Genomic DNA, 23740 nt, shown 5'->3' on the forward strand with positions numbered 1-23740 from the left:
GCTGAGTGGTCTAAAGTGCTTGATTAAGTGTGTGGAGGTGTCGGTTCAAATCCCACCGTTGAGGTTGCCCTTGGTAAAGCTATTCTTCAATACCTGAATCTTATCAGTCGCTCTAGGAGTGTGCAGGGATTCTATATTCATGTGGGGCCATGCAAGAGAAGAAATAAAAAAAACATTTGCGAAGAGGTTGGTTTTCCAATCTACACATGTAGTTCATCACCTTCACCACTCAGACACCAAGATCTGTGCTCTTGCGGTGGCAGTCGGCCATCTTACCAATGTTTGCGTAAGTCAAAATCTTACAGTGCCATAAAAAGGTCTTATATTTTTGGTTGCTCGATGAGGATGGGATTCGAACCCATGCATGCAGAGCACAATGGATTAGCAGTCCATCGCCTTAACCACTCGGCCACCTCATCCATTTGTACATAAGTGGCATTTTCCCCCACAAACTGCAGTTGCTGTATGTAAACCCATGATTGAAATCGATGAAAGTTAGGCATTGCAACGGCAGGGCCATGTGTCGATCCCATCGAGACATTTAACAAATGTGTTGTCAGGCTGAGTGGTCTAAAGTGCTTGATTAAGTGTGTGGAGGTGTCGGTTCAAATCCCACCGTTGAGGTTGCCCTTGGTAAAGCTATTCTTCAATACCTGAATCTTATCAGTCGCTCTAGGAGTGTGCAGGGATTCTATATTCATGTGGGGCCATGCAAGAGAACAAATTAAAAAAAACATTTGCGAAGAGGTTGGTTTTCCAATCTACACATGTAGTTCATCGCCTTCACCACTCAGATACCAAGTTCTGTGCTCTTGCGGTGGCAGTCGGCCATCTTACCAATGTTTGCGTAAGTCAAAATCTTACAGTGCCATAAAAAAGGTCTTAATTTTTTGTTTGCTCGATGAGGATGGGATTCGAACCCATGCATGCAGAGCACAATGGATTAGCAGTCCATCGCCTTAACCACTCGGCCACCTCATCCGTTGGTGCATAAGTGGCAGTTGCCCCCACAAATTGTAGTTGCTGTATGTAAACCCATGATTGAAATCAATGAAAGTTAGGCATTGCATCGGCAGAGCCATGTGTCGATCCCATCGAGACATTTAACAAATGTGTTGTCAGGCTGAGTGGTCTAAAGTGCTTGATTAAGTGTGTGGAGGTGTCGATTCAAATCCCACCGTTGAGGTTGCCCTTGGTAAAGCTATTCTTCAATACCTGAATCTTATCAGTCGCTCTAGGAGTGTGCAGGGATTCTATATTCATGTGGGGCCATGCAAGAGAAGAAATAAAAAAAACATTTGCGAAGAGGTTGGTTTTCCAATCTACACCTGTAGTTCATCACCTTCACCACTCAGACACCAAGTTCTGTGCTCATGCGGTGGCAGTCGGCCATCTTACCAATGTTTGCGTAAGTCAAATTCTTACAGTGCCATAAAAAAGGTCTTATATTTTTGGTTGCTCGATGAGGATGGGATACGAACCCATGCATTCAGAGCACAATGGATTAGCAGTCCATCGCCTTAACCACTCGGCCACCTCATCCGTTTGTACACACGTGGTATTTTCCCCCACAAACTGCAGTTGCTGTATGTAAACCCATGATTGAAATCGATGAAAGTTAGGCATTGCAACGGCAGGGCCATGTGTCCATCCCATCGAGACATTTAACAAATGTGTTGTCAGGCTGAGTGGTCTAAAGTGCTTGATTAAGTGTGTGGAGGTGTCGGTTCAAATCCCACCGTTGAGGTTGCCCTTGGTAAAGCTATTCTTCAATACCTGAATCTTATCAGTTGCTCTAGGAGTGTGCAGGGATTCTATATTCATGTGGGGCCATGCAAGAGAACAAATAAAAAAAACATTTGCGAAGAGGTTGGTTTTCCAATCTACACATGTAGTTCATCGCCTTCACCACTCAGATACCAAGATCTGTGCTCTTGCGGTGGCAGTCGGCCATCTTACCAATGTTTGCGTAAGTCAAAATCTTACAGTGCCATAAAAAGGTCTTATTTTTTTGGTTGCTCGATGAGGATGGGATTCGAACCCATGCATGCAGAGCACAATGGATTAGCAGTCCATCGCCTTAACCACTCGGCCACCTCATCCGTTGGTACATAAGTGGCAGTTGCCCCCACAAACTGTAGTTGCTGTATGTAAACCCATGATTGAAATCAATGAAAGTTAGGCATTGCAACGGCAGGGCCATGTGTCGATCCCATCGAGACATTTAACAAATGTGTTGTCAGGCTGAGTGGTCTAAAGTGCTTGATTAAGTGTGTGGAGGTGTCGGTTCAAATCCCACCGTTGAGGTTGCCCTTGGTAAAGCTATTCTTCAATACCTGAATCTTATCAGTCGCTCTAGGACTGTGCATGGATTCTATATTCATGTGGGGCCATGCAAGAGAAGAAGTAAAAAAACATTTGCGAAGAGGTTGGTTTTCCAATCTACACATGTAGTTCATCGCCTTCACCACTCAGATACCAAGTTCTGTGCTCTTGCGGTGGCAGTCGGCCATCTTACCAATGTTTGCGTAAGTCAAAATCTTACAGTGCCATAAAAAAGGTCTTATATTTTTGGTTGCTCGATGATGATGGGATACGAACCCATGCATTCAGAGCACAATGGATTAGCAGTCCATCGCCTTAACCACTCGGCCACCTCATCCGTTGGTACATAAGTGGCAGTTGCCCCCACAAATTGTAGTTGCTGTATGTAAACCCATGATTGAAATCAATGAAAGTTAGGCATTGCAACGGCAGAGCCATGTGTCGATCCCATCGAGACATTTAACAAATGTGTTGTCAGGCTGAGTGGTCTAAAGTGCTTGATTAAGTGTGTGGAGGTGTCGGTTCAAATCCCACCGTTGAGGTTGCCCTTGGTAAAGCTATTCTTCAATACCTGAATCTTATCAGTCGCTCTAGGAGTGTGCAGGGATTCTATATTCATGTGGGGCCATGCAAGAGAAGAAATAAAAAAACATTTGCGAAGAGGTTGGTTTTCCAATCTACACATGTAGTTCATCGCCTTCACCACTCAGACACCAAGTTCTGTGCTCATGCGGTGGCAGTCGGCCATCTTACCAATGTTTGCGTAAGTCAAAATCTTACAGTGCCATAAAAAAGGTCTTTTTTTTTGATTGCTCAATGAGGATGGGATTTGAACCCATGCATGCAGAGCACAATGGATTAGCAGTCCATCTCCTTAACCACTCGGCCACCTCATCCATTTGTAACCATGTGGTATTTTCCCCCACAAACTGCAGTTGCTGTATGTAAACCCATGATTGAAATCGATGAAAGTTAGGCATTGCAACGGCAGGGCCATGTGTCCATCCCATCGAGACATTTAACAAATGTGTTGTCAGGCTGAGTGGTCTAAAGTGCTTGATAAAGTGTGTTTGAGGTGTCGGTTCAAATCCCACCGTTGAGGTTGCCCTTGGTAAAGCTATTCTTCATTACCTGAATCTTATCAGTTGCTCTAGGAGTGTGCAGGGATTCTATATTCATGTGGGGCCATGCAAGAGAAGAAATAAAAAAAACATTTGCGAAGAGGTTGGTTTTCCAATCTACACATGTAGTTCATCACCTTCACCACTCAGATACCAAGTTCTGTGCTCTTGCGGTGGCAGTCGGCCATCTTACCAATGTTTGCGTAAGTCAAAATCTTACAGTGCCATAAAAAAGGTCTTAATTATTTGTTTGCTCGATGAGGATGGGATTCGAACCTATGCATGCAGAGAACAATGGATTAGCAGTCCATCGCCTTAACCACTCGGCCACCTCATCCATTTGTACATAAGTGGCATTTTCCCCCACAAACTGTAGTTGCTGTATGTAAACCCATGATTGAATTCGATGAAAGTTAGGCATTGCAACGGCAGGGCCATGTGTCGATCCCATCGAGACATTTAACAAATGTGTTGTCAGGCTGAGTGGTCTAAAGTGCTTGATTAAGTGTGTGGAGGTGTCGGTTCAAATCCCACCGTTGAGGTTGCCCTTGGTAAAGCTATTCTTCAATACCTGAATCTTATCAGTCGCTCTAGGAGTGTGCAGGGATTCTATATTCATGTGGGGCCATGCAAGAGAAGAAATAAAAAAAACATTTGCGAAGAGGTTGGTTTTCCAATCTACACATGTAGTTCATCACCTTCACCACTCAGACACCAAGTTCTGTGCTCATGCGGTGGCAGTCGGCCATCTAACCAATGTTTGCGTAAGTCAAATTCTTACAGTGCCATGAAAATAGTCTTATTTTTTTGATTGCTCGATGAGGATGGGATTCGAACCCATGCATGCAGAGCACAATGGATTAGCAGTCCATCGCCTTAACCACTCAGCCACCTCATCCATTTGCAAACATGTGGTATTTTCCCCCACAAACTGCAGTTGCTGTATGTAAACCCATGATTGAAATCGATGAAAGTTAGGCATTGCAACGGCAGGGCCATGTGTCCATCCCATCGAGACATTTAACAAATGTGTTGTCAGGCTGAGTGGTCTAAAGTGCTTGATTAAGTGTGTGGAGGTGTCGGTTCAAATCCCACCGTTGAGGTTGCCCTTGGTAAAGCTATTCTTCAATACCTGAATCTTATCAGTCGCTCTAGGAGTGTGCAGGGATTCTATATTCATGTGGGGCCATGCAAGAGAAGAAATAAAAAAAAAATTTGCGAAGAGGTTGGTTTTCCAATCTACACATGTAGTTCATCACCTTCACCACTCAGACACCAAGTTCTGTGCTCATGCGGTGGCAGTCGGCCATCTTACCAATGTTTGCGTAAGTCAAATTCTTACAGTGCCATAAAAAAGGTCTTATATTTTTGGTTGCTCGATGAGGATGGGATACGAACCCATGCATGCAGAGCACAATGGATTAGCAGTCCATCGCCTTAACCACTCGGCCACCTCATCCGTTTGTACACACGTGGTATTTTCCCCCCACAAACTGCAGTTGCTGTATGTAAACCCATGATTGAATTCGATGAAAGTTAGGCATTGCAACGGCAGGGCCATGTGTCCATCCCATCGAGACATTTAACAAATGTGTTGTCAGGCTGAGTGGTCTAAAGTGCTTGATTAAGTGTGTGGAGGTGTCGGTTCAAATCCCACCGTTGAGGTTGCCCTTGGTAAAGCTATTCTTCAATACCTGAATCTTATCAGTCGCTCTAGGAGTGTGCAGGGATTCTATATTCATGTGGGGCCATGCAAGAGAAGAAATAAAAAAAACATTTGCGAAGAGGTTGGTTTTCCAATCTACACATGTAGTTCATCGCCTTCACCACTCAGACACCAAGTTCTGTGCTCATGCGGTGGCAGTCGGCCATCTTACCAATGTTTGCGTAAGTCAAAATCGTACAGTGCCATAAAAAAGGTCTTTTTTTTTGATTGCTCAATGAGGATGGGATTCGAACCCATGCATGCAGAGCACAATGGAATAGCAGTCCATCTCCTTAACCACTCGGCCACCTCATCCATTTGTAAGCATGTGGTATTTTCCCCCACAAACTGCAGTTGCTGTATGTAAACCCATGATTGAAATCGATGAAAGTTAGGCATTGCAACGGCAGGGCCATGTGTCCATCCCATCGAGACATTTAACAAATGTGTTGTCAGGCTGAGTGGTCTAAAGTGCTTGATAGAGTGTGTTTAGAGGTGTCGGTTCAAATCCCACCGTTGAGGTTGCCCTTGGTAAAGCTATTCTTCAATACCTGAATCTTATCAGTTGCTCTAGGAGTGTGCAGGGATTTTATATTCATGTGGGGCCATGCAAGAGAAGAAATAAAAAAAACATTTGCGAAGAGGTTGGTTTTCCAATCTACACATGTAGTTCATCGCCTTCACCACTCAGACACCAAGTTCTGTGCTCATGGGGTGGCAGTCGGCCATCTTACCAATTTTTGCGTAAGTCAAAATCTTACAGTGCCATAAAAAAGGTCTTAATTATTTGTTTGCTCGATGAGGATGGGATTCGAACCCATGCATGCAGAGCACAATGGATCAGCAGTCTATCGCCTTAACCACTCGGCCACCTCCTCCGTTGGTACATAAGTGGCAGTTGCCCCCACAAATTGTAGTTGCTGTATGTAAACCCATGATTGAAATCAATGAAAGTTAGGCATTGCAACGGCAGAGCCATGTGTCGATCCCATCAAGACATTTAACAAATGTGTTGTCAGGCTGAGTGGTCTAAAGTGCTTGATTAAGTGTGTGGAGGTGTCGGTTCAAATCCCACCGTTGAGGTTGCCCTTGGTAAAGCTATTCTTCAATACCTGAATCTTATCAGTCGCTCTAGGAGTGTGCAGGGATTCTATATTCATGTGGGGCCATGCAAGAGAAGAAATAAAAAAAACATTTGCGAAGAGGTTGGTTTTCCAATCTACACATGTAGTTCATCGCCTTCACCACTCAGATACCAAGTTCTGTGCCCTTGCGGTGGCAGTCGGCCATCTTACCAATGTTTGCGTAAGTCAAAATCTTACAGTGCCATAAAAAAGGTCTTATTTTTTTGGTTGCTCGATGAGGATGGGATTCGAACCCATGCATGCAGAGCACAATAGATTAGCAGTCCATCACCATAACCACTCGGCCACCTTATCCGCAGGTACACAAGTGGCAGTTGCCCCCACAAACTGTAGTTGCTGTATGTAAACCCATGATTGAAATCAATGAAAGTTAAGTATTGCAACGGCAGGGCCATGTGTCGATCCCATCGAGACATTTAACAAATGTGTTGTCAGGCTGAGTGGTCTAAAGTGCTTGATTAAGTGTGTGGAGGTGTCGGTTCAAATCCCAAAGTTGAGGTTCCCCTTGGTAAAGCTATTCTTCAATACCTGAATCTTATCAGTTGCTCTAGGAGTGTGCAGGGATTCTATATTCATGTGGGGCCATGCAAGAGAAGAAATAAAAAAAACATTTGCGAAGAGGTTGGTTTTCCAATCTACACATGTAGTTCATCACCTTCACCACTCAGACACCAAGTTCTGTGCTCATGCGGTGGCAGTCGGCCATCTTACCAATGTTTGCGTAAGTCAAAATCTTACAGTGCCATAAAAAAGGTCTTATATTTTTGGTTGCTCGATGAGGATGGGATACAAACCCATGCATTCAGAGCACAATGGATTAGCAGTCCATCGCCTTAACCACTCGGCCACCTCATCCGTTTCTACACAGGTGGTATTTTCCCCCACAAACTGCAGTTGCTGTATGTAAACCCATGATTGAATTCGATGAAAGTTAGGCATTGCAACGGCAGGGCCATGTGTCCATCCCATTGAGGCATTTAACAAATGTGTTGTCAGGCTGAGTGGTCTAAAGTGCTTGATTAAGTGTGTGGAGGTGTCGGTTCAAATCCCACCGTTGAGGTTGCCCTTGGTAAAGCTATTCTTCAATACCTGAATCTTATCAGTTGCTCTAGGAGTGTGCAGGGATTCTATATTCATGTGGGGCCATGCAAGATAAGAAATAAAAAAAACATTTGCGAAGAGGTTGGTTTTCCAATCTACACATGTAGTTCATCACCTTCACCACTCAGATACCAAGTTCTGTGCTCTTGCGGTGGCAGTCGGCCATCTTACCAATGTTTGCGTAAGTCAAAATCTTACAGTGCCATAAAAAAGGTCTTCATTTTTAGTTTGCTCGATGAGGATGGGATTCGAACCCATGCATGTAGAGCACAATGGATTAGCAGTCCAACGTCTTAACCACTCGGCCACCTCATCCGTTGGTACATAAGTGGCAGTTGCCCCCACAAATTGTAGTTGCTGTATGTAAACCCATGATTGAAATCAATGAAAGTTAGGCATTGCAACGGCAGAGCCATGTGTCGATCGCATCGAGACATTTAACAAATGTGTTGTCAGGCTGAGTGGTCTAAAGTGCTTGATTAAGTGTGTGGAGGTGTCGGTTCAAATCCCAAAGTTGAGGTTGCCCTTGGTAAAGCTATTCTTCAATACCTGAATCTTATCAGTTGCTCTAGGAGTGTGCAGGGATTTTATATTCATGTGGGGCCATGCAAGAGAAGAAATAAAAAAAACATTTGCGAAGAGGTTGGTTTTCCAATCTACACATGTAGTTCATCGCCTTCACCACTCAGACACCAAGTTCTGTGCTCATGGGGTGGCAGTCGGCCATCTTACCAATTTTTGCGTAAGTCAAAATCTTACAGTGCCATAAAAAAGGTCTTAATTATTTGTTTGCTCGATGAGGATGGGATTCGAACCCATGCATGCAGAGCACAATGGATCAGCAGTCTATCGCCTTAACCACTCGGCCACCTCATCCGTTGGTACATAAGTGGCAGTTGCCCCCACAAACTGTAGTTGCTGTATGTAAACCCATGATTGAAATCAATGAAAGTTAGGCATTGCAACGGCAGGGCCATGTGTCGATCCCATCGAGACATTTAACAAATGTGTTGTCAGGCTGAGTGGTCTAAAGTGCTTGATTAAGTGTGTGGAGGTGTCGGTTCAAATCCCACCGTTGAGGTTGCCCTTGGTAAAGCTATTCTTCAATACCTGAATCTTATCAGTCGCTCTAGGAGTGTGCAGGGATTCTATATTCATGTGGGGCCATGCAAGAGAAGAAATTTAAAAAAACATTTGCGAAGAGGTTGGTTTTCCAATCTACACATGTAGTTCATCGCCTTCACCACTCAGATACCAAGTTCTGTGCTCATGCGGTGGCAGTCGGCCATCTTACCAATGTTTGCGTAAGTCAAAATCTTACAGTGCCATAAAAAGGTCTTATATTTTTGGTTGCTCGATGAGGATGGGATACGAACCCATGCATTCAGAGCACAATGGATTAGCAGTCCATCGCCTTAACCACTCGGCCACCTCATCCGTTTGTACACACGTGGTATTTTCCCCCACAAACTGCAGTTGCTGTATGTAAACCCATGATTGAAATCGATGAAAGTTAGGCATTGCAACGGCAGGGCCATGTGTCCATCCCATCGAGACATTTAACAAATGTGTTGTCAGGCTGAGTGGTCTAAAGTGCTTGATTAACCTCTTGGGGCTAGGTGGGACGCTAGCGTGCCACCTGTGGTGCACTCCATCAACAGCAGGTGCATTTCAAGAGCGGCAAATTTGAATCCAAATAAATGTCAAAATTCAAATTTTTCAAAAATACAACTATGTTACACCATTTGAAAGATAAACATCTCCTTAATCTAACCACGTTTTACGATTTCAAAAAGGTTTTACGGCGAAAGCATAAATTTAGAGTATGTTAGGACAGTACATTTACAAGAGTTGTGTGTAATGTTTTGTCAAGTCAAAGACAGGGTCACCAAAACCATAAAACCAGCTAAAATGATACACTAACCTTTTACAATCTCCATCAGATGACACTCCTAGGACATTATGTTAGACAATGCATGCATTTTTAGTTCTATCAAGTTGATATTTATATCCAAAAACAGCGTTTTACTATGGCATTGATGTTGAGGAAATCGTTTCCCTCCAATAACCGGCAGTCAAGTCAGCGTCACAAATTAAATAATTAAAATTAGAAAACATTGGTAAAATATTATATTGTCATTTAAAGAATTATAGATTTACATCTTTTGAACGCAATCAACTTGCCAGATTTAAAAATAACCTTACTGGGAAATCACACTTTGCAATAATCTGAGCACTGTGCCCAGAAAAATACGCGTTGCGATACAGACTAGACGTCATGTTGGGGAGATCTAAAATCGAAAATACTATGTAAATAATCCATTACCTTTGATTCTCTTCATCAGATGTCACTTCCAGGTATCACAGGTCCATAACGAATGTAGTTTTGTTCAAAAAAGCTCATCATTTATGTCCAAAAATCTCCGTCTCGTTAGCACATGATGTAAGCCAGCCGGACTTCTCGTCATGAACGAGGGGAAAAAATATATTTCCGTTCGTTCAAACATGTCAAACGTTGTATAGCATAAATCATTAGGGCCTTTTTTAACCAGAACATGAATAATATTCAAGGTGGACGAATGCATAGTCTTTTATAACGTATTGGAACGAGGGTACCCAACATGAACTAGCGCGCCAGGTGTCTAATGGGACATCACCGTTCCATGGCTCTTGTTCGGTCAGATCTCCCTCCAGAAGACTGAAAACACTTTGTAAAGGCTGGTGACATCTAGTGGAAGCAATAGGAAGTGCCAAAATATTCCTAAACCCCTGTGTTTTTCAATGGGATAGGTTTAAAGTCAATACAACACATCAGGTATCCACTTCCTGTCAGAAAATGTCTCAGGGTTTTGCCTGCCAAATGAGTTCTGTTATACTCACAGACACCATTCAAACAGTTTTGGAAACTTTAGAGTGTTTTCTATCCATATATAATAAGTATATGCATATTCTAGTTACTGGGTAGGATTAGTAACCAGATTAAATCGGGTACATTTTTTTTATCCAGACGTGCAAATGCTGCCCCCTAGACCCAACAGGTTAAGTGTGTGGAGGTGTCGGTTCAAATCCCACCGTTGAGGTTGCCCTTGGTATAGCTATTCTTCATTACCTGAATCTTATCAGTCGCTCTAGGAGTGTGCAGGGATTCTATATTCATGTGGGGCCATGCAAGAGAAGAAATAAAAAAAACATTTGCGAAGAGGTTGGTTTTCCAATCTACACATGTAGTTCATCGCCTTCACCACTCAGATACCAAGTTCTGTGCTCATGCGGTGGCAGTCGGCCATCTTACCAATGTTTGCGTAAGTCAAAATCTTACAGTGCCATAAAAAGGTCTTAATTTTTTGTTTGCTCGATGAGGATGGGATTCGAACCCATGCATGCAGAGCACAATGGATTAGCAGTCCATCGCCTTAACCACTCGGCCACCTCATCCGTTGGTACACACAAGTGGCATTTGCCCCCACAAACTGTAGTTGCTGTATGTAAACCCATGATTGAAATCAATGAAAGTTAAGTATTGCAACGGCAGGGCCATGTGTCGATCCCATCGAGACATTTAACAAATGTGTTGTCAGGCTGAGTGGTCTAAAGTGCTTGATTAAGTGTGTGGAGGTGTCGGTTCAAATCCCACCGTTGAGGTTGCCTTTGGTAAAGCTATTCTTCATTACCTGAATCTTATCAGTTGCTCTAGGAGTGTGCAGGGATTCTATATTCATGTGGGGCCATGCAAGAGAAGAAATAAAAAAACATTTGCGAAGAGGTTGGTTTTCCAATCTACACATGTAGTTCATCACCTTCACCACTCAGATACCAAGTTCTGTGCTCTTGCGGTGGCAGTCGGCCATCTTACCAATGTTTGCGTAAGTCAAAATCTTACAGTGCCATAAAAAAGGTCTTATTTTTTTGTTTGCTCGATGAGGATGGGATTCGAACCCATGCATGCAGAGCACAATGGAATAGCAGTCCATCGCCTTAACCACTCGGCCACCTCATCCATTTGTACACACGTGGTATTTTCCCCCCACAAACTGCATTTGCTGTATGTAAACCCATGATTGAATTCGATGAAAGTTAGGCATTGCAACGGCAGGGCCATGTGTCCATCCCATTGAGGCATTTAACAAATGTGTTGTCAGGCTGAGTGGTCTAAAGTGCTTGATTAAGTGTGTGGAGGTGTCGGTTCAAATCCCACCGTTGAGGTTGCCCTTGGTAAAGCTATTCTTCAATACCTGAATCTTATCAGTCGCTCTAGGAGTGTGCAGGGATTCTATATTCATGTGGGGCCATGCAAGAGAAGAAATAAAAAAACATTTGCGAAGAGGTTGGTTTTCCAATCTACACATGTAGTTCATCACCTTCACCACTCAGATACCAAGTTCTGTGCTCTTGCGGTGGCAGTCGGCCATCTTACCAATGTTTGCGTAAGTCAAAATCTTACAGTGCCATAAAAAAGGTCTTATTTTTTTGGTTGCTCGATGAGGATGGGATTCGAACCCATGCATGCAGAGCACAATGGATTAGCAGTCCATCGCCTTAACCACTCGGCCACCTCATCCGTTGGTACACAAGTGGCAGTTGCCCCCACAAACTGTAGTTGCTGTATGTAAACCCATGATTGAAATCGATGAAAGTTAGGCATTGCAACGGCAGGGCCATGTGTCGATCCCATCGAGACATTTAACAAATGTGTTGTCAGGCTGAGTGGTCTAAAGTGCTTGATTAAGTGTGTGGAGGTGTCGGTTCAAATCCCAAAGTTGAGGTTGCCCCTTGGTAAAGCTATTCTTCAATACCTGAATCTTATCAGTCGCTCTAGGAGTGTGCAGGGATTCTATATTCATGTGGGGCCATGCAAGAGAAGAAATAAAAAAACATTTGCGAAGAGGTTGGTTTTCCAATCTACACATGTAGTTCATCGCCTTCACCACTCAGATACCAAGTTCTGTGCTCATGCGGTGGCAGTCGGCCATCTTACCAATGTTTGCGTAAGTCAAAATCTTACAGTGCCATAAAAAAGGTCTTATATTTTTGTTTGCTCGATGAGGATGGGATTCGAACCCATGCATGCAGAGCACAATGGATTAGCAGTCCAACGCCTTAACCACTCGGCCAGCTCATCCGTTTGTACACACGTGGTATTTGCCCCCACAAACTGCAGTTGCTGTATGTAAACCCATGATTGAAATCAATGAAAGTTAGGCATTGCAACGGCAGAGCCATGTGTCGATCCCATCGAGACATTTAACAAATGTGTTGTCAGGCTGAGTGGTCTAAAGTGCTTGATTAAGTGTGTGGAGGTGTCGGTTCAAATCCCACCGTTGAGGTTGCCCTTGGTAAAGCTATTCTTCAATACCTGAATCTTATCAGTCGCTCTAGGAGTGTGCAGGGATTCTATATTCATGTGGGGCCATGCAAGAGAAGAAATTAAAAAAACATTTGCGAAGAGGTTGGTTTTCCAATCTACACATGTAGTTCATCGCCTTCACCACTCAGACACCAAGTTCTGTGCTCATGCGGTGGCAGTCGGCCATCTTACCAATGTTTGCGTAAGTCAAAATCGTACAGTGCCATAAAAAAGGTCTTATTTTTTTGATTGCTCGATGAGGATGGGATTCGAACCCATGCATGCAGAGCACAATGGATTAGCAGTCCATCGCCTTAACCACTCGGCCACCTCATCCATTTGTACACACGTGGTATTTTCCCCCACAAACTGCAGTTGCTGTATGTAAACCCATGATTGAAATCGATGAAAGTTAGGCATTGCAACGGCAGGGCCATGTGTCCATCCCATCGAGACATTTAACAAATGTGTTGTCAGGCTGAGTGGTCTAAAGTGCTTGATTAAGTGTGTGGAGGTGTCGGTTCAAATCCCACCGTTGAGGTTGCCCTTGGTAAAGCTATTCTTCATTACCTGAATCTTATCAGTTGCTCTAGGAGTGTGCAGGGATTCTATATTCATGTGGGGCCATGCAAGAGAAGAAGTAAAAAAACATTTGCGAAGAGGTTGGTTTTCCAATCTACACATGTAGTTCATCGCCTTCACCACTCAGATACCAAGTTCTGTGCTCTTGCGGTGGCAGTCGGCCATCTTACCAATGTTTGCGTAAGTCAAAATCTTACAGTGCCATAAAAAGGTCTTATTTTTTTGGTTGCTCGATGAGGATGGGATTCGAACCCATGCATGCAGAGCACAATGGATTAGCAGTCCATCGCCTTAACCACTCGGCCACCTCATCCGTTGGTACACAAGTGGCAGTTGCCCCCACAAACTGTAGTTGCTGTATGTAAACCCATGATTGAAATCAATGAAAGTTAGGCATTGCAACGGCAGGGCCATGTGTCGATCCCATCGAGACATTTAACAAATGTGTTGTCAGGCTGAGTGGTCTAAAGTGCTTGATTAAGTGTGTGGAGGTGTCGGTTCAAATCCCAAAGTTGAGGTTCCCCTTGGTAAAGCTATTCTTCAATACCTGAATCTTATCAGTCGCTCTAGGAGTGTGCAGGGATTCTATATTCATGTGGGGCCATGCAAGAGAAGAAATAAAAAAACATTTGCGAAGAGGTTGGTTTTCCAATCTACACATGTAGTTCATCACCTTCACCACTCAGACACCAAGTTCTGTGCTCATGCGGTGGCAGTCGGCCATCTTACCAATGTTTGCGTAAGTCAAAATCTTACAGTGCCATAAAAAAGGTCTTATATTTTTTGGTTGCTCGATGAGGATGGGATTCGAACCCATGCATGCAGAGCACAATGGATTAGCAGTCCATCGCCTTAACCACTCGGCCACCTCATCCGTTTGTACACACGTGGTATTTTCCCCCCACAAACTGCAGTTGCTGTATGTAAACCCATGATTGAATTCGATGAAAGTTAGGCATTGCAACGGCAGGGCCATGTGTCCATCCCATCGAGACATTTAACAAATGTGTTGTCAGGCTGAGTGGTCTAAAGTGCTTGATTAAGTGTGTGGAGGTGTCGGTTCAAATCCCACCGTTGAGGTTGCCCTTGGTAAAGCTATTCTTCAATACCTGAATCTTATCAGTCGCTCTAGGAGTGTGCAGGGATTCTATATTCATGTGGGGCCATGCAAGAGAAGAAATAATAAAACATTTGCGAAGAGGTTGGTTTTCCAATCTACACATGTAGTTCATCGCCTTCACCACTCAGACACCAAGTTCTGTGCTCTTGCGGTGGCAGTCGGCCATCTTACCAATGTTTGCGTGTGTCAAAATCTTACAGTGCCATAAAAAAGGTCTTATTTATTTGATTGCTCCATGAGGATGGGATTCGAACCCATGCATGCAGAGCACAATGGATCAGCAGTCCATCAACTTAACCACTCGGCCACCTCATCCGTTTGTACACAAGTGGCATTTGCCCCCACAAACTGTAGTTGCTGTATGTAAACCCATGATTGAAATCGATGAAAGTTAGGCATTGCAACGGCAGAGCCATGTGTCGATCCCATCGAGACATTTAACAAATGTGTTGTCAGGCTGAGTGGTCTAAAGTGCTTGATTAAGTGTGTGGAGGTGTCGGTTCAAATCCCACCGTTGAGGTTGCCCTTGGTAAAGCTATTCTTCAATACCTGAATCTTATCAGTCGCTCTAGGAGTGTGCAGGGATTCTATATTCATGTGGGGCCATGCAAGAGAAGAAATTAAAAAAAACATTTGCGAAGAGGTTGGTTTTCCAATCTACACATGTAGTTCATCACCTTCACCACTCAGACACCAAGTTCTGTGCTCTTGCGGTGGCAGTCGGCCATCTTACCAATGTTTGCGTAAGTCAAAATCTTACAGTGCCATAAAAAAGGTCTTATATTTTTGGTTGCTCGATGAGGATGGGATACGAACCCATGCATTCAGAGCACAATGGATTAGCAGTCCATCGCCTTAACCACTCGGCCACCTCATCCGTTTGTACACACGTGGTATTTTCCCCCACAAACTGCAGTTGCTGTATGTAAACCCATGATTGAAATCGATGAAAGTTAGGCATTGCAACGGCAGGGCCATGTGTCCATCCCATCGAGACATTTAACAAATGTGTTGTCAGGCTGAGTGGTCTAAAGTGCTTGATTAAGTGTGTGGAGGTGTCGGTTCAAATCCCACCGTTGAGGTTGCCCTTGGTATAGCTATTCTTCATTACCTGAATCTTATCAGTTGCTCTAGGAGTGTGCAGGGATTCTATATTCATGTGGGGCCATGCAAGAGAAGAAATAAAAAAACATTTGCGAAGAGGTTGGTTTTCCAATCTACACATGTAGTTCATCGCCTTCACCACTCAGATACCAAGTTCTGTGCTCATGCGGTGGCAGTCGGCCATCTTACCAATGTTTGCGTAAGTCAAAATCTTACAGTGCCATAAAAAGGTCTTAATTTTTTGTTTGCTCGATGAGGATGGGATTCAAACCCATGCATGCAGAGCACAATGGATTAGCAGTCCATCGCCTTAACCACTCGGCCACCTCATCCGTTTGTACACAAGTGGCATTTGCCCCCACAAACTGTAGTTGCTGTATGTAAACCCATGATTGAAATCAATGAAAGTTAGGCATTGCAACGGCAGAGCCATGTGTCGATCCCATCGAGACATTTAACAAATGTGTTGTCAGGCTGAGTGGTCTAAAGTGCTTGATTAAGTGTGTGGAGGTGTCGGTTCAAATCCCACCGTTGAGGTTGCCTTTGGTAAAGCTATTCTTCATTACCTGAATCTTATCAGTTGCTCTTGGAGTGTGCAGGGATTCTATATTCATGTGGGGCCATGCAAGAGAACAAATAAAAAAAACATTTGCGAAGAGGTTGGTTTTCCAATCTACACATGTAGTTCATCGCCTTCACCACTCAGACACCAAGTTCTGTGCTCATGCGGTGGCAGTCGGCCATCTTACCAATGTTTGCGTAAGTCAAAATCGTACAGTGCCATAAAAAAGGTCTTATTTTTTTGATTGCTCGATGAGGATGGGATTCGAACCCATGCATGCAGAGCACAATGGATTAGCAGTCCATCGCCTTAACCACTCGGCCACCTCATCCATTTGTACACATGTGGTATTTTCCCCCACAAACTGCAGTTGCTGTATGTAAACCCATGATTGAAATCGATGAAAGTTAGGCATTGCAAATGCAGGGCCATGTGTCCATCCCATCGAGACATTTAACAAATGTGTTGTCAGGCTGAGTGGTCTAAAGTGCTTGATTAAGTGTGTGGAGGTGTCGGTTCAAATCCCACCGTTGAGGTTGCCCTTGGTAAAGCTATTCTTCATTACCTGAATCTTATCAGTTGCTCTAGGAGTGTGCAGGGATTCTATATTCATGTGGGGCCATGCAAGAGAAGAAATAAAAAAACACTTGCGAAGAGGTTGGTTTTCCAATCTACACATGTAGTTCATCGCCTTCACCACTCAGATACCAAGTTCTGTGCTCTTGCGGTGGCAGTCGGCCATCTTACCAATGTTTGCGTAAGTCAAAATCTTACAGTGCCATAAAATAGGTCTTTTTTTTTGGTTGCTCGATGAGGATGGGATTCGAACCCATGCATTCAGAGCACAATGGATTAGCAGTCCATCGCCTTAACCACTCGGCCACCTCATCCGTTAGTACACGTGGCATTTTCCCCCACAAACTGTAGTTGCTGTATGTAAACCCATGACTGAAATCAATGAAAGTTAAGTATTGCAACGGCAGGGCCATGTGTACCATCCCATCGAGACATTTAACAAATGTGTTGTCAGGCTGAGTGGTCTAAAGTGCTTGATTAAGTGTGTGGAGGTGTCGGTTCAAATCCCACCGTTGAGGTTGCCCTTGGTAAAGCTATTCTTCAATACCTGAATCTTATCAGTCGCTCTAGGAGTGTGCAGGGATTCTATATTCATGTGGGGCCATGCAAGAGAAGAAATAAAAAAACATTTGCGAAGAGGTTGGTTTTCCAATCTACACATGTAGTTCATCGCCTTCACCACTCAGACACCAAGTTCTGTGCTCTTGCGGTGGCAGTCGGCCATCTTACCAATGTTTGCGTAAGTCAAAATCTTACAGTGCCATAAAAAGGTCTTATTTATTTGATTGCTCGATGAGGATGGGATTCGAACCCATGCATGCAGAGCACAATGGATTAGCAGTCCATCGCCTTAACCACTCGGCCACCTCATCCATTTGTACACATGTGGTATTTTCCCCCACAAACTGCAGTTGCTGTATGTAAACCCATGATTGAAATCGATGAAAGTTAGGCATTGCAACGGCAGGGCCATGTGTCCATCCCATCGAGACATTTAACAAATGTGTTGTCAGGCTGAGTGGTCTAAAGTGCTTGATTAAGTGTGTGGAGGTGTCGGTTCAAATCCCACCATTGAGGTTGCCCTTGGTAAAGCTATTCTTCATTACCTGAATCTTATCAGTTGCTCTAGGAGTGTGCAGGGATTCTATATTCATGTGGGGCCATGCAAGAGAAGAAATAAAAAAAACATTTGCGAAGAGGTTGGTTTTCCAATCTACACATGTAGTTCATCGCCTTCACCACTCAGATACCAACTTCTGTGCTCTTGCGGTGGCAGTCGGCCATCTTACCAATGTTTGCGTAAGTCAAAATCTTACAGTGCCATAAAAAAGGTCTTATTTTTTTGGTTGCTCGATGAGGATGGGATTCGAACCCATGCATGCAGAGCACAATGGATTAGCAGTCCATCGCCTTAACCACTCGGCCACCTCATCCGTTTGTACACATGTGGCATTTGCCCCCACAAACTGTAGTTGCTGTATGTAAACCCATGATTGAAATCAATGAAAGTTAAGCATTGCAACGGCAGGGCCATGTGTCCATCCCATCGAGACATTTAACAAATGTGTTGTCAGGCTGAGTGGTCTAAAGTGCTTGATTAAGTGTGTGGAGGTGTCGGTTCAAATCCCACCGTTGAGGTTGCCCTTGGTAAAGCTATTCTTCAATACCTGAATCTTATCAGTCGCTCTAGGAGTGTGCAGGGATTCTATATTCATGTGGGGCCATGCAAGAGAAGAAATAAAAAAACATTTGCGAAGAGGTTGGTTTTCCAATCTACACATGTAGTTCATCGCCTTCACCACTCAGATACCAAGTTCTGTGCTCTTGCGGTGGCAGTCGGCCATCTTACCAATGTTTGCGTAAGTCAAAATCTTACAGTGCCATAAAAAGGTCTTATTTTTTTGATTGCTCGATGAGGATGGGATTCGAACCCATGCATGCAGAGCACAATGGATTAGCAGTCCATCGCCTTAACCACTCGGCCACCTCATCCGTTTGTACACACGTGGTATTTTCCCCCACAAACTGCAGTTGCTGTATGTAAACCCATGATTGAAATCGATGAAAGTTAGGCATTGCAACGGCAGGGCCATGTGTCCATCCCATCGAGACATTTAACAAATGTGTTGTCAGGCTGAGTGGTCTAAAGTGCTTGATTAAGTGTGTGGAGGTGTCGGTTCAAATCCCACCGTTGAGGTTGCCCTTGGTAAAGCTATTCTTCAATACCTGAATCTTATCAGTCGCTCTAGGAGTGTGCAGGGATTCTATATTCATGTGGGGCCATGCAAGAGAAGAAATAAAAAAACAGTTGCGAAGAGGTTGGTTTTCCAATCTACACATGTAGTTCATCGCCTTCACCACTCAGACACCAAGTTCTGTGCTCTTGCGGTGGCAGTCGGCCATCTTACCAATGTTTGCGTAAGTCAAAATCTTACAGTGCCATAAAAAAGGTCTTATTTTTTTGGTTGCTCGATGAGGATGGGATTCGAACCCATGCATGCAGAGCACAATGGATTAGCAGTCCATCACCTTAACCACTCGGCCACCTCATCCGTTTGTACACACGTGGCATTTTCCCCCACAAACTGCAGTTGCTGTATGTAAACCCATGATTGAATTCAATGAAAGTTAGGCATTGCAACGGCAGGGCCATGTGTCCATCCCATCGAGACATTTAACAAATGTGTTGTCAGGCTGAGTGGTCTAAAGTGCTTGATTAAGTGTGTGGAGGTGTCGGTTCAAATCCCACTGTTGAGGTTGCCCTTGGTAAAGCTATTCTTCAATACCTGAATCTTATCAGTCGCTCTAGGAGTGTGCAGGGATTCTATATTCATGTGGGGCCATGCAAGAGAAGAAATAAAAAAACATTTGCGAAGAGGTTGGTTTTCCAATCTACACATGTAGTTCATCGCCTTCACCACTCAGATACCAAGTTCTGTGCTCATGCGGTGGCAGTCGGCCATCTTACCAATCTTTGCGTAAGTCAAAATCGTACAGTGCCATAAATAGGTCTTATTTTTTTGATTGCTCGTTGAGGATAGGATTCGAACACATGCATGCAGAGCACAATGGATTAGCAGTCCATCGCCTTAACCACTCGGCCACCTCATCCGTTTGTACACACGTGGTATTTTCCCCCACAAACTGCAGTTGCTGTATGTAAACCCATGATTGAATTCGATGAAAGTTAGGCATTGCAACGGCAGGGCCATGTGTCCATCCCATCGAGACATTTAACAAATGTGTTGTCAGGCTGAGTGGTCTAAAGTGCTTGATTAAGTGTGTGGAGGTGTCGGTTCAAATCCCACCGTTGAGGTTGCCCTTGGTAAAGCTATTCTTCAATACCTGAATCTTATCAGTCGCTCTAGGAGTGTGCAGGGATTCTATATTCATGTGGGGCCATGCAAGAGAAGAAATAAAAAAACACCTTTGCGAAGAGGTTGGTTTTCCAATCTACACATGTAGTTCATCGCCTTCACCACTCAGATACCAAGTTCTGTGCTCTTGCGGTGGCAGTCGGCCATCTTACCAATGTTTGCGTAAGTCAAAATCTTACAGTGCCATAAAAAGGTCTTATTTTTTTGGTTGCTCGATGAGGATGGGATTCGAACCCATGCATGCAGAGCACAATGGATTAGCAGTCCATCGCCTTAACCACTCGGCCACCTCATCCGTTTGTACACACGTGGTATTTTCCCCCACAAACTGCAGTTGCTGTATGTAAACCCATGATTGAATTCGATGAAAGTTAGGCATTGCAACGGCAGGGCCATGTGTCCATCCCATCGAGACATTTAACAAATGTGTTGTCAGGCTGAGTGGTCTAAAGTGCTTGATTAAGTGTGTGGAGGTGTCGGTTCAAATCCCACCGTTGAGGTTGCCCTTGGTAAAGCTATTCTTCAATACCTGAATCTTATCAGTCGCTCTAGGAGTGTGCAGGGATTCTATATTCATGTGGGGCCATGCAAGAGAAGAAATAAAAAAACATTTGCGAAGAGGTTGGTTTTCCAATCTACACATGTAGTTCATCGCCTTCACCACTCAGATACCAAGTTCTGTGCTCTTGCGGTGGCAGTCGGCCATCTTACCAATGTTTGCGTAAGTCAAAATCTTACAGTGCCATAAAAAAGGTCTTTTTTTTTGGTTGCTCGATGAGGATGGGATTCGAACCCATGCATTCAGAGCACAATGGATTAGCAGTCCATCACCTTAACCACTCGGCCACCTTATCCGCTGGTACACAAGTGGCAGTTGCCCCCACAAACTGTAGTTGCTGTATGTAAACCCATGATTGAAATCGATGAAAGTTAGGCATTGCAACGGCAGGGCCATGTGTCCATCCCATCGAGACATTTAACAAATGTGTTGTCAGGCTGAGTGGTCTAAAGTGCTTGATTAAGTGTGTGGAGGTGTCGGTTCAAATCCCACCGTTGAGGTTGCCCTTGGTAAAGCTATTCTTCAATACCTGAATCTTATCAGTCGCTCTAGGAGTGTGCAGGGATTCTATATTCATGTGGGGCCATGCAAGAGAAGAAATAAAAAAACATTTGCGAAGAGGTTGGTTTTCCAATCTACACATGTAGTTCATCGCCTTCACCACTCAGATACCAAGTTCTGTGCTCTTGCGGTGGCAGTCGGCCATCTTACCAATGTTTGCGTAAGTCAAAATCTTACAGTGCCATAAAAAAGGTCTTATTTTTTTGATTGCTCGATGAGGATAGGATTCGAACACATGCATGCAGAGCACAATGGATTAGCAGTCCATCGCCTTAACCACTCGGCCACCTCATCCGTTTTTACAAACGTGGTATTTTCCCCCACAAACTGCAGTTGCTGTATGTAAACCCATGATTGAAATCGATGAAAGTTAGGCATTGTAACGGCAGGGCCATGTGTCCATCCCATCGAGACATTTAACAAATGTGTTGTCAGGCTGAGTGGTCTAAAGTGCTTGATTAAGTGTGTGGAGGTGTCGGTTCAAATCCCACCGTTGAGGTTGCCCTTGGTAAAGCTATTCTTCAATACCTGAATCTTATCAGTCGCTCTAGGAGTGTGCAGGGATTCTATATTCATGTGGGGCCATGCAAGAGAAGAAATAAAAAAAACATTTGCGAAGAGGTTGGTTTTCCAATCTACACATGTAGTTCATCGCCTTCACCACTCAGATACCAAGTTCTGTGCTCTTGCGGTGGCAGTCGGCCATCTTACCAATGTTTGCGTAAGTCAAAATCTTACAGTGCCATAAAAAAGGTCTTATTTTTTTGGTTGCTCGATGAGGATGGGATTCTAACCCATGCTTGCAGAGCACAATGGATTAGCAGTCCATCACCTTAACCACTCGACCACCTTATCCGCAGGTACACATGTGGCAGTTGCCCCCACAAACTGTAGTTGCTGTATGTAAACCCATGATTGAAATCAATGAAAGTTAAGTATTGCAACGGCAGGGCCATGTGTCCATCCCATCGAGACATTTAACAAATGTGTTGTCAGGCTGAGTGGTCTAAAGTGCTTGATTAAGTGTGTGGAGGTGTCGGTTCAAATACCACCGTTGAGGTTCCCCTTGGTAAAGCTATTCTTCAATACCTGAATCTTATCAGTCGCTCTAGGAGTGTGCAGGGATTCTATATTCATGTGGGGCCATGCAAGAGAAGAAATAAAAAAAACATTTGCGAAGAGGTTGGTTTTCCAATCGACACATGTAGTTCATCGCCTTCACCACTCAGATACCAAGTTCTGTGCTCATGCCGTGGCAGTCGGCCATCTTACCAATCTTTGCGTAAGTCAAAATCGTACAGTGCCATAAATAGGTCTTATTTTTTTGATTGCTCGTTGAGGATAGGATTCGAACACATGCATGCAGAGCACAATGGATTAGCAGTCCATCGCCTTAACCCCTCCGGCCACCTCATCCGTTTCTACAAACGTGGTATTTTCCCCCACAAACTGCAGTTGCTGTATGTAAACCCATGATTGAATTCGAAGAAAGTTAGGCATTTCAACGGCAGGGCCATGTGTCCATCCCATCGAGACATTTAACAAATGTGTTGTCAGGCTGAGTGGTCTAAAGTGCTTGATTAAGTGTGTGGAGGTGTCGGTTCAAATCCCACCATTGAGGTTGCCCTTGGTAAAGCTATTCTTCAATACCTGAATCTTATCAGTCGCTCTAGGAGTGTGCAGGGATTCTATATTCATGTGGGGCCATGCAAGAGAAGAAATAAAAAAAACATTTGCGAAGAGGTTGGTTTTCCAATCTACACATGTAGTTCATCGCCTTCACCACTCAGACACCAAGTTCTGTGCTCATGCGGTGGCAGTCGGCCATCTTACCAATGTTTGCGTAAGTCAAAATCTTACAGTGCCATAAAAAAGGTCTTATTTTTTTGGTTGCTCGATGAGGATGGGATTCGAACCCATGCATTCAGAGCACAATGGATTAGCAGTCCATCGCCTTAACCACTCGGCCACCTCATCCGTTTGTACACACGTGGTATTTTCCCCCACAAACTGCAGTTGCTGTATGTAAACCCATGATTGAATTCGATGAAAGTTAGGCATTTCAACGGCAGGGCCATGTGTCCATCCCATCGAGACATTTAACAAATGTGTTGTCAGGCTGAGTGGTCTAAAGTGCTTGATTAAGTGTGTGGAGGTGTCGGTTCAAATCCCACCATTGAGGTTGCCCTTGGTAAAGCTATTCTTCAATACCTGAATCTTATCAGTCGCTCTAGGAGTGTGCAGGGATTCTATATTCATGTGGGGCCATGCAAGAGAAGAAATAAAAAAACATTTGCGAAGAGGTTGGTTTTCCAATCTACACATGTAGTTCATCGCCTTCACCACTCAGATACCAAGTTCTGTGCTCTTGCGGTGGCAGTCGGCCATCTTACCAATGTTTGCGTAAGTCAAAATCTTACAGTGCCATAAAAAAGGTCTTATATTTTTGGATGCTCGATGAGGATGGGATTCGAACCCATGCATGCAGAGCACAATGGATTAGCAGTCCATCGCCTTAACCACTCGGCCACCTCATCCGTTTGTACACACGTGGTATT

The 23740-nt window shown here is 44.1% G+C and overlaps 23 non-coding genes across 23 annotated transcripts; all 23 read right to left on the bottom strand.

The window, feature by feature from the left end:
• Window positions 1–337: 337 nt before the first annotated feature.
• Window positions 338–419, bottom strand: trnas-gcu (transfer RNA serine (anticodon GCU)). Its single transcript has one exon. It is a non-coding gene; the product is annotated as a tRNA-Ser (tRNA).
• Window positions 420–899: 480 nt separating this feature from the next.
• trnas-gcu (transfer RNA serine (anticodon GCU)) lies at window positions 900–981 on the bottom strand. Its single transcript has one exon. It is a non-coding gene; the product is annotated as a tRNA-Ser (tRNA).
• A 1039-nt stretch (window positions 982–2020) lies between these two features.
• On the bottom strand, window positions 2021–2102 carry trnas-gcu (transfer RNA serine (anticodon GCU)). Its single transcript has one exon. It is a non-coding gene; the product is annotated as a tRNA-Ser (tRNA).
• Window positions 2103–3701: 1599 nt separating this feature from the next.
• On the bottom strand, window positions 3702–3783 carry trnas-gcu (transfer RNA serine (anticodon GCU)). The gene has a single exon. It is a non-coding gene; the product is annotated as a tRNA-Ser (tRNA).
• A 479-nt stretch (window positions 3784–4262) lies between these two features.
• trnas-gcu (transfer RNA serine (anticodon GCU)) lies at window positions 4263–4344 on the bottom strand. Its single transcript has one exon. It is a non-coding gene; the product is annotated as a tRNA-Ser (tRNA).
• A 479-nt stretch (window positions 4345–4823) lies between these two features.
• On the bottom strand, window positions 4824–4905 carry trnas-gcu (transfer RNA serine (anticodon GCU)). The gene has a single exon. It is a non-coding gene; the product is annotated as a tRNA-Ser (tRNA).
• A 3286-nt stretch (window positions 4906–8191) lies between these two features.
• trnas-gcu (transfer RNA serine (anticodon GCU)) lies at window positions 8192–8273 on the bottom strand. The gene has a single exon. It is a non-coding gene; the product is annotated as a tRNA-Ser (tRNA).
• A 2477-nt stretch (window positions 8274–10750) lies between these two features.
• trnas-gcu (transfer RNA serine (anticodon GCU)) lies at window positions 10751–10832 on the bottom strand. The gene has a single exon. It is a non-coding gene; the product is annotated as a tRNA-Ser (tRNA).
• Window positions 10833–11312: 480 nt separating this feature from the next.
• trnas-gcu (transfer RNA serine (anticodon GCU)) lies at window positions 11313–11394 on the bottom strand. Its single transcript has one exon. It is a non-coding gene; the product is annotated as a tRNA-Ser (tRNA).
• Window positions 11395–11873: 479 nt separating this feature from the next.
• trnas-gcu (transfer RNA serine (anticodon GCU)) lies at window positions 11874–11955 on the bottom strand. The gene has a single exon. It is a non-coding gene; the product is annotated as a tRNA-Ser (tRNA).
• Window positions 11956–12995: 1040 nt separating this feature from the next.
• trnas-gcu (transfer RNA serine (anticodon GCU)) lies at window positions 12996–13077 on the bottom strand. The gene has a single exon. It is a non-coding gene; the product is annotated as a tRNA-Ser (tRNA).
• Window positions 13078–13554: 477 nt separating this feature from the next.
• Window positions 13555–13636, bottom strand: trnas-gcu (transfer RNA serine (anticodon GCU)). Its single transcript has one exon. It is a non-coding gene; the product is annotated as a tRNA-Ser (tRNA).
• A 479-nt stretch (window positions 13637–14115) lies between these two features.
• On the bottom strand, window positions 14116–14197 carry trnas-gcu (transfer RNA serine (anticodon GCU)). Its single transcript has one exon. It is a non-coding gene; the product is annotated as a tRNA-Ser (tRNA).
• A 1600-nt stretch (window positions 14198–15797) lies between these two features.
• Window positions 15798–15879, bottom strand: trnas-gcu (transfer RNA serine (anticodon GCU)). The gene has a single exon. It is a non-coding gene; the product is annotated as a tRNA-Ser (tRNA).
• A 479-nt stretch (window positions 15880–16358) lies between these two features.
• Window positions 16359–16440, bottom strand: trnas-gcu (transfer RNA serine (anticodon GCU)). Its single transcript has one exon. It is a non-coding gene; the product is annotated as a tRNA-Ser (tRNA).
• Window positions 16441–16917: 477 nt separating this feature from the next.
• Window positions 16918–16999, bottom strand: trnas-gcu (transfer RNA serine (anticodon GCU)). The gene has a single exon. It is a non-coding gene; the product is annotated as a tRNA-Ser (tRNA).
• A 476-nt stretch (window positions 17000–17475) lies between these two features.
• trnas-gcu (transfer RNA serine (anticodon GCU)) lies at window positions 17476–17557 on the bottom strand. Its single transcript has one exon. It is a non-coding gene; the product is annotated as a tRNA-Ser (tRNA).
• A 479-nt stretch (window positions 17558–18036) lies between these two features.
• Window positions 18037–18118, bottom strand: trnas-gcu (transfer RNA serine (anticodon GCU)). The gene has a single exon. It is a non-coding gene; the product is annotated as a tRNA-Ser (tRNA).
• Window positions 18119–18595: 477 nt separating this feature from the next.
• Window positions 18596–18677, bottom strand: trnas-gcu (transfer RNA serine (anticodon GCU)). Its single transcript has one exon. It is a non-coding gene; the product is annotated as a tRNA-Ser (tRNA).
• Window positions 18678–19155: 478 nt separating this feature from the next.
• On the bottom strand, window positions 19156–19237 carry trnas-gcu (transfer RNA serine (anticodon GCU)). Its single transcript has one exon. It is a non-coding gene; the product is annotated as a tRNA-Ser (tRNA).
• Window positions 19238–20275: 1038 nt separating this feature from the next.
• Window positions 20276–20357, bottom strand: trnas-gcu (transfer RNA serine (anticodon GCU)). Its single transcript has one exon. It is a non-coding gene; the product is annotated as a tRNA-Ser (tRNA).
• A 2720-nt stretch (window positions 20358–23077) lies between these two features.
• Window positions 23078–23159, bottom strand: trnas-gcu (transfer RNA serine (anticodon GCU)). The gene has a single exon. It is a non-coding gene; the product is annotated as a tRNA-Ser (tRNA).
• Window positions 23160–23637: 478 nt separating this feature from the next.
• Window positions 23638–23719, bottom strand: trnas-gcu (transfer RNA serine (anticodon GCU)). The gene has a single exon. It is a non-coding gene; the product is annotated as a tRNA-Ser (tRNA).
• Between the last annotated feature and the right edge of the window lie 21 nt (window positions 23720–23740).

Source organism: Salmo salar, chromosome ssa04, assembly GCF_905237065.1.
Source record: "Salmo salar chromosome ssa04, Ssal_v3.1, whole genome shotgun sequence".
Classification (NCBI taxonomy): Eukaryota; Metazoa; Chordata; class Actinopteri; order Salmoniformes; family Salmonidae; genus Salmo; species Salmo salar.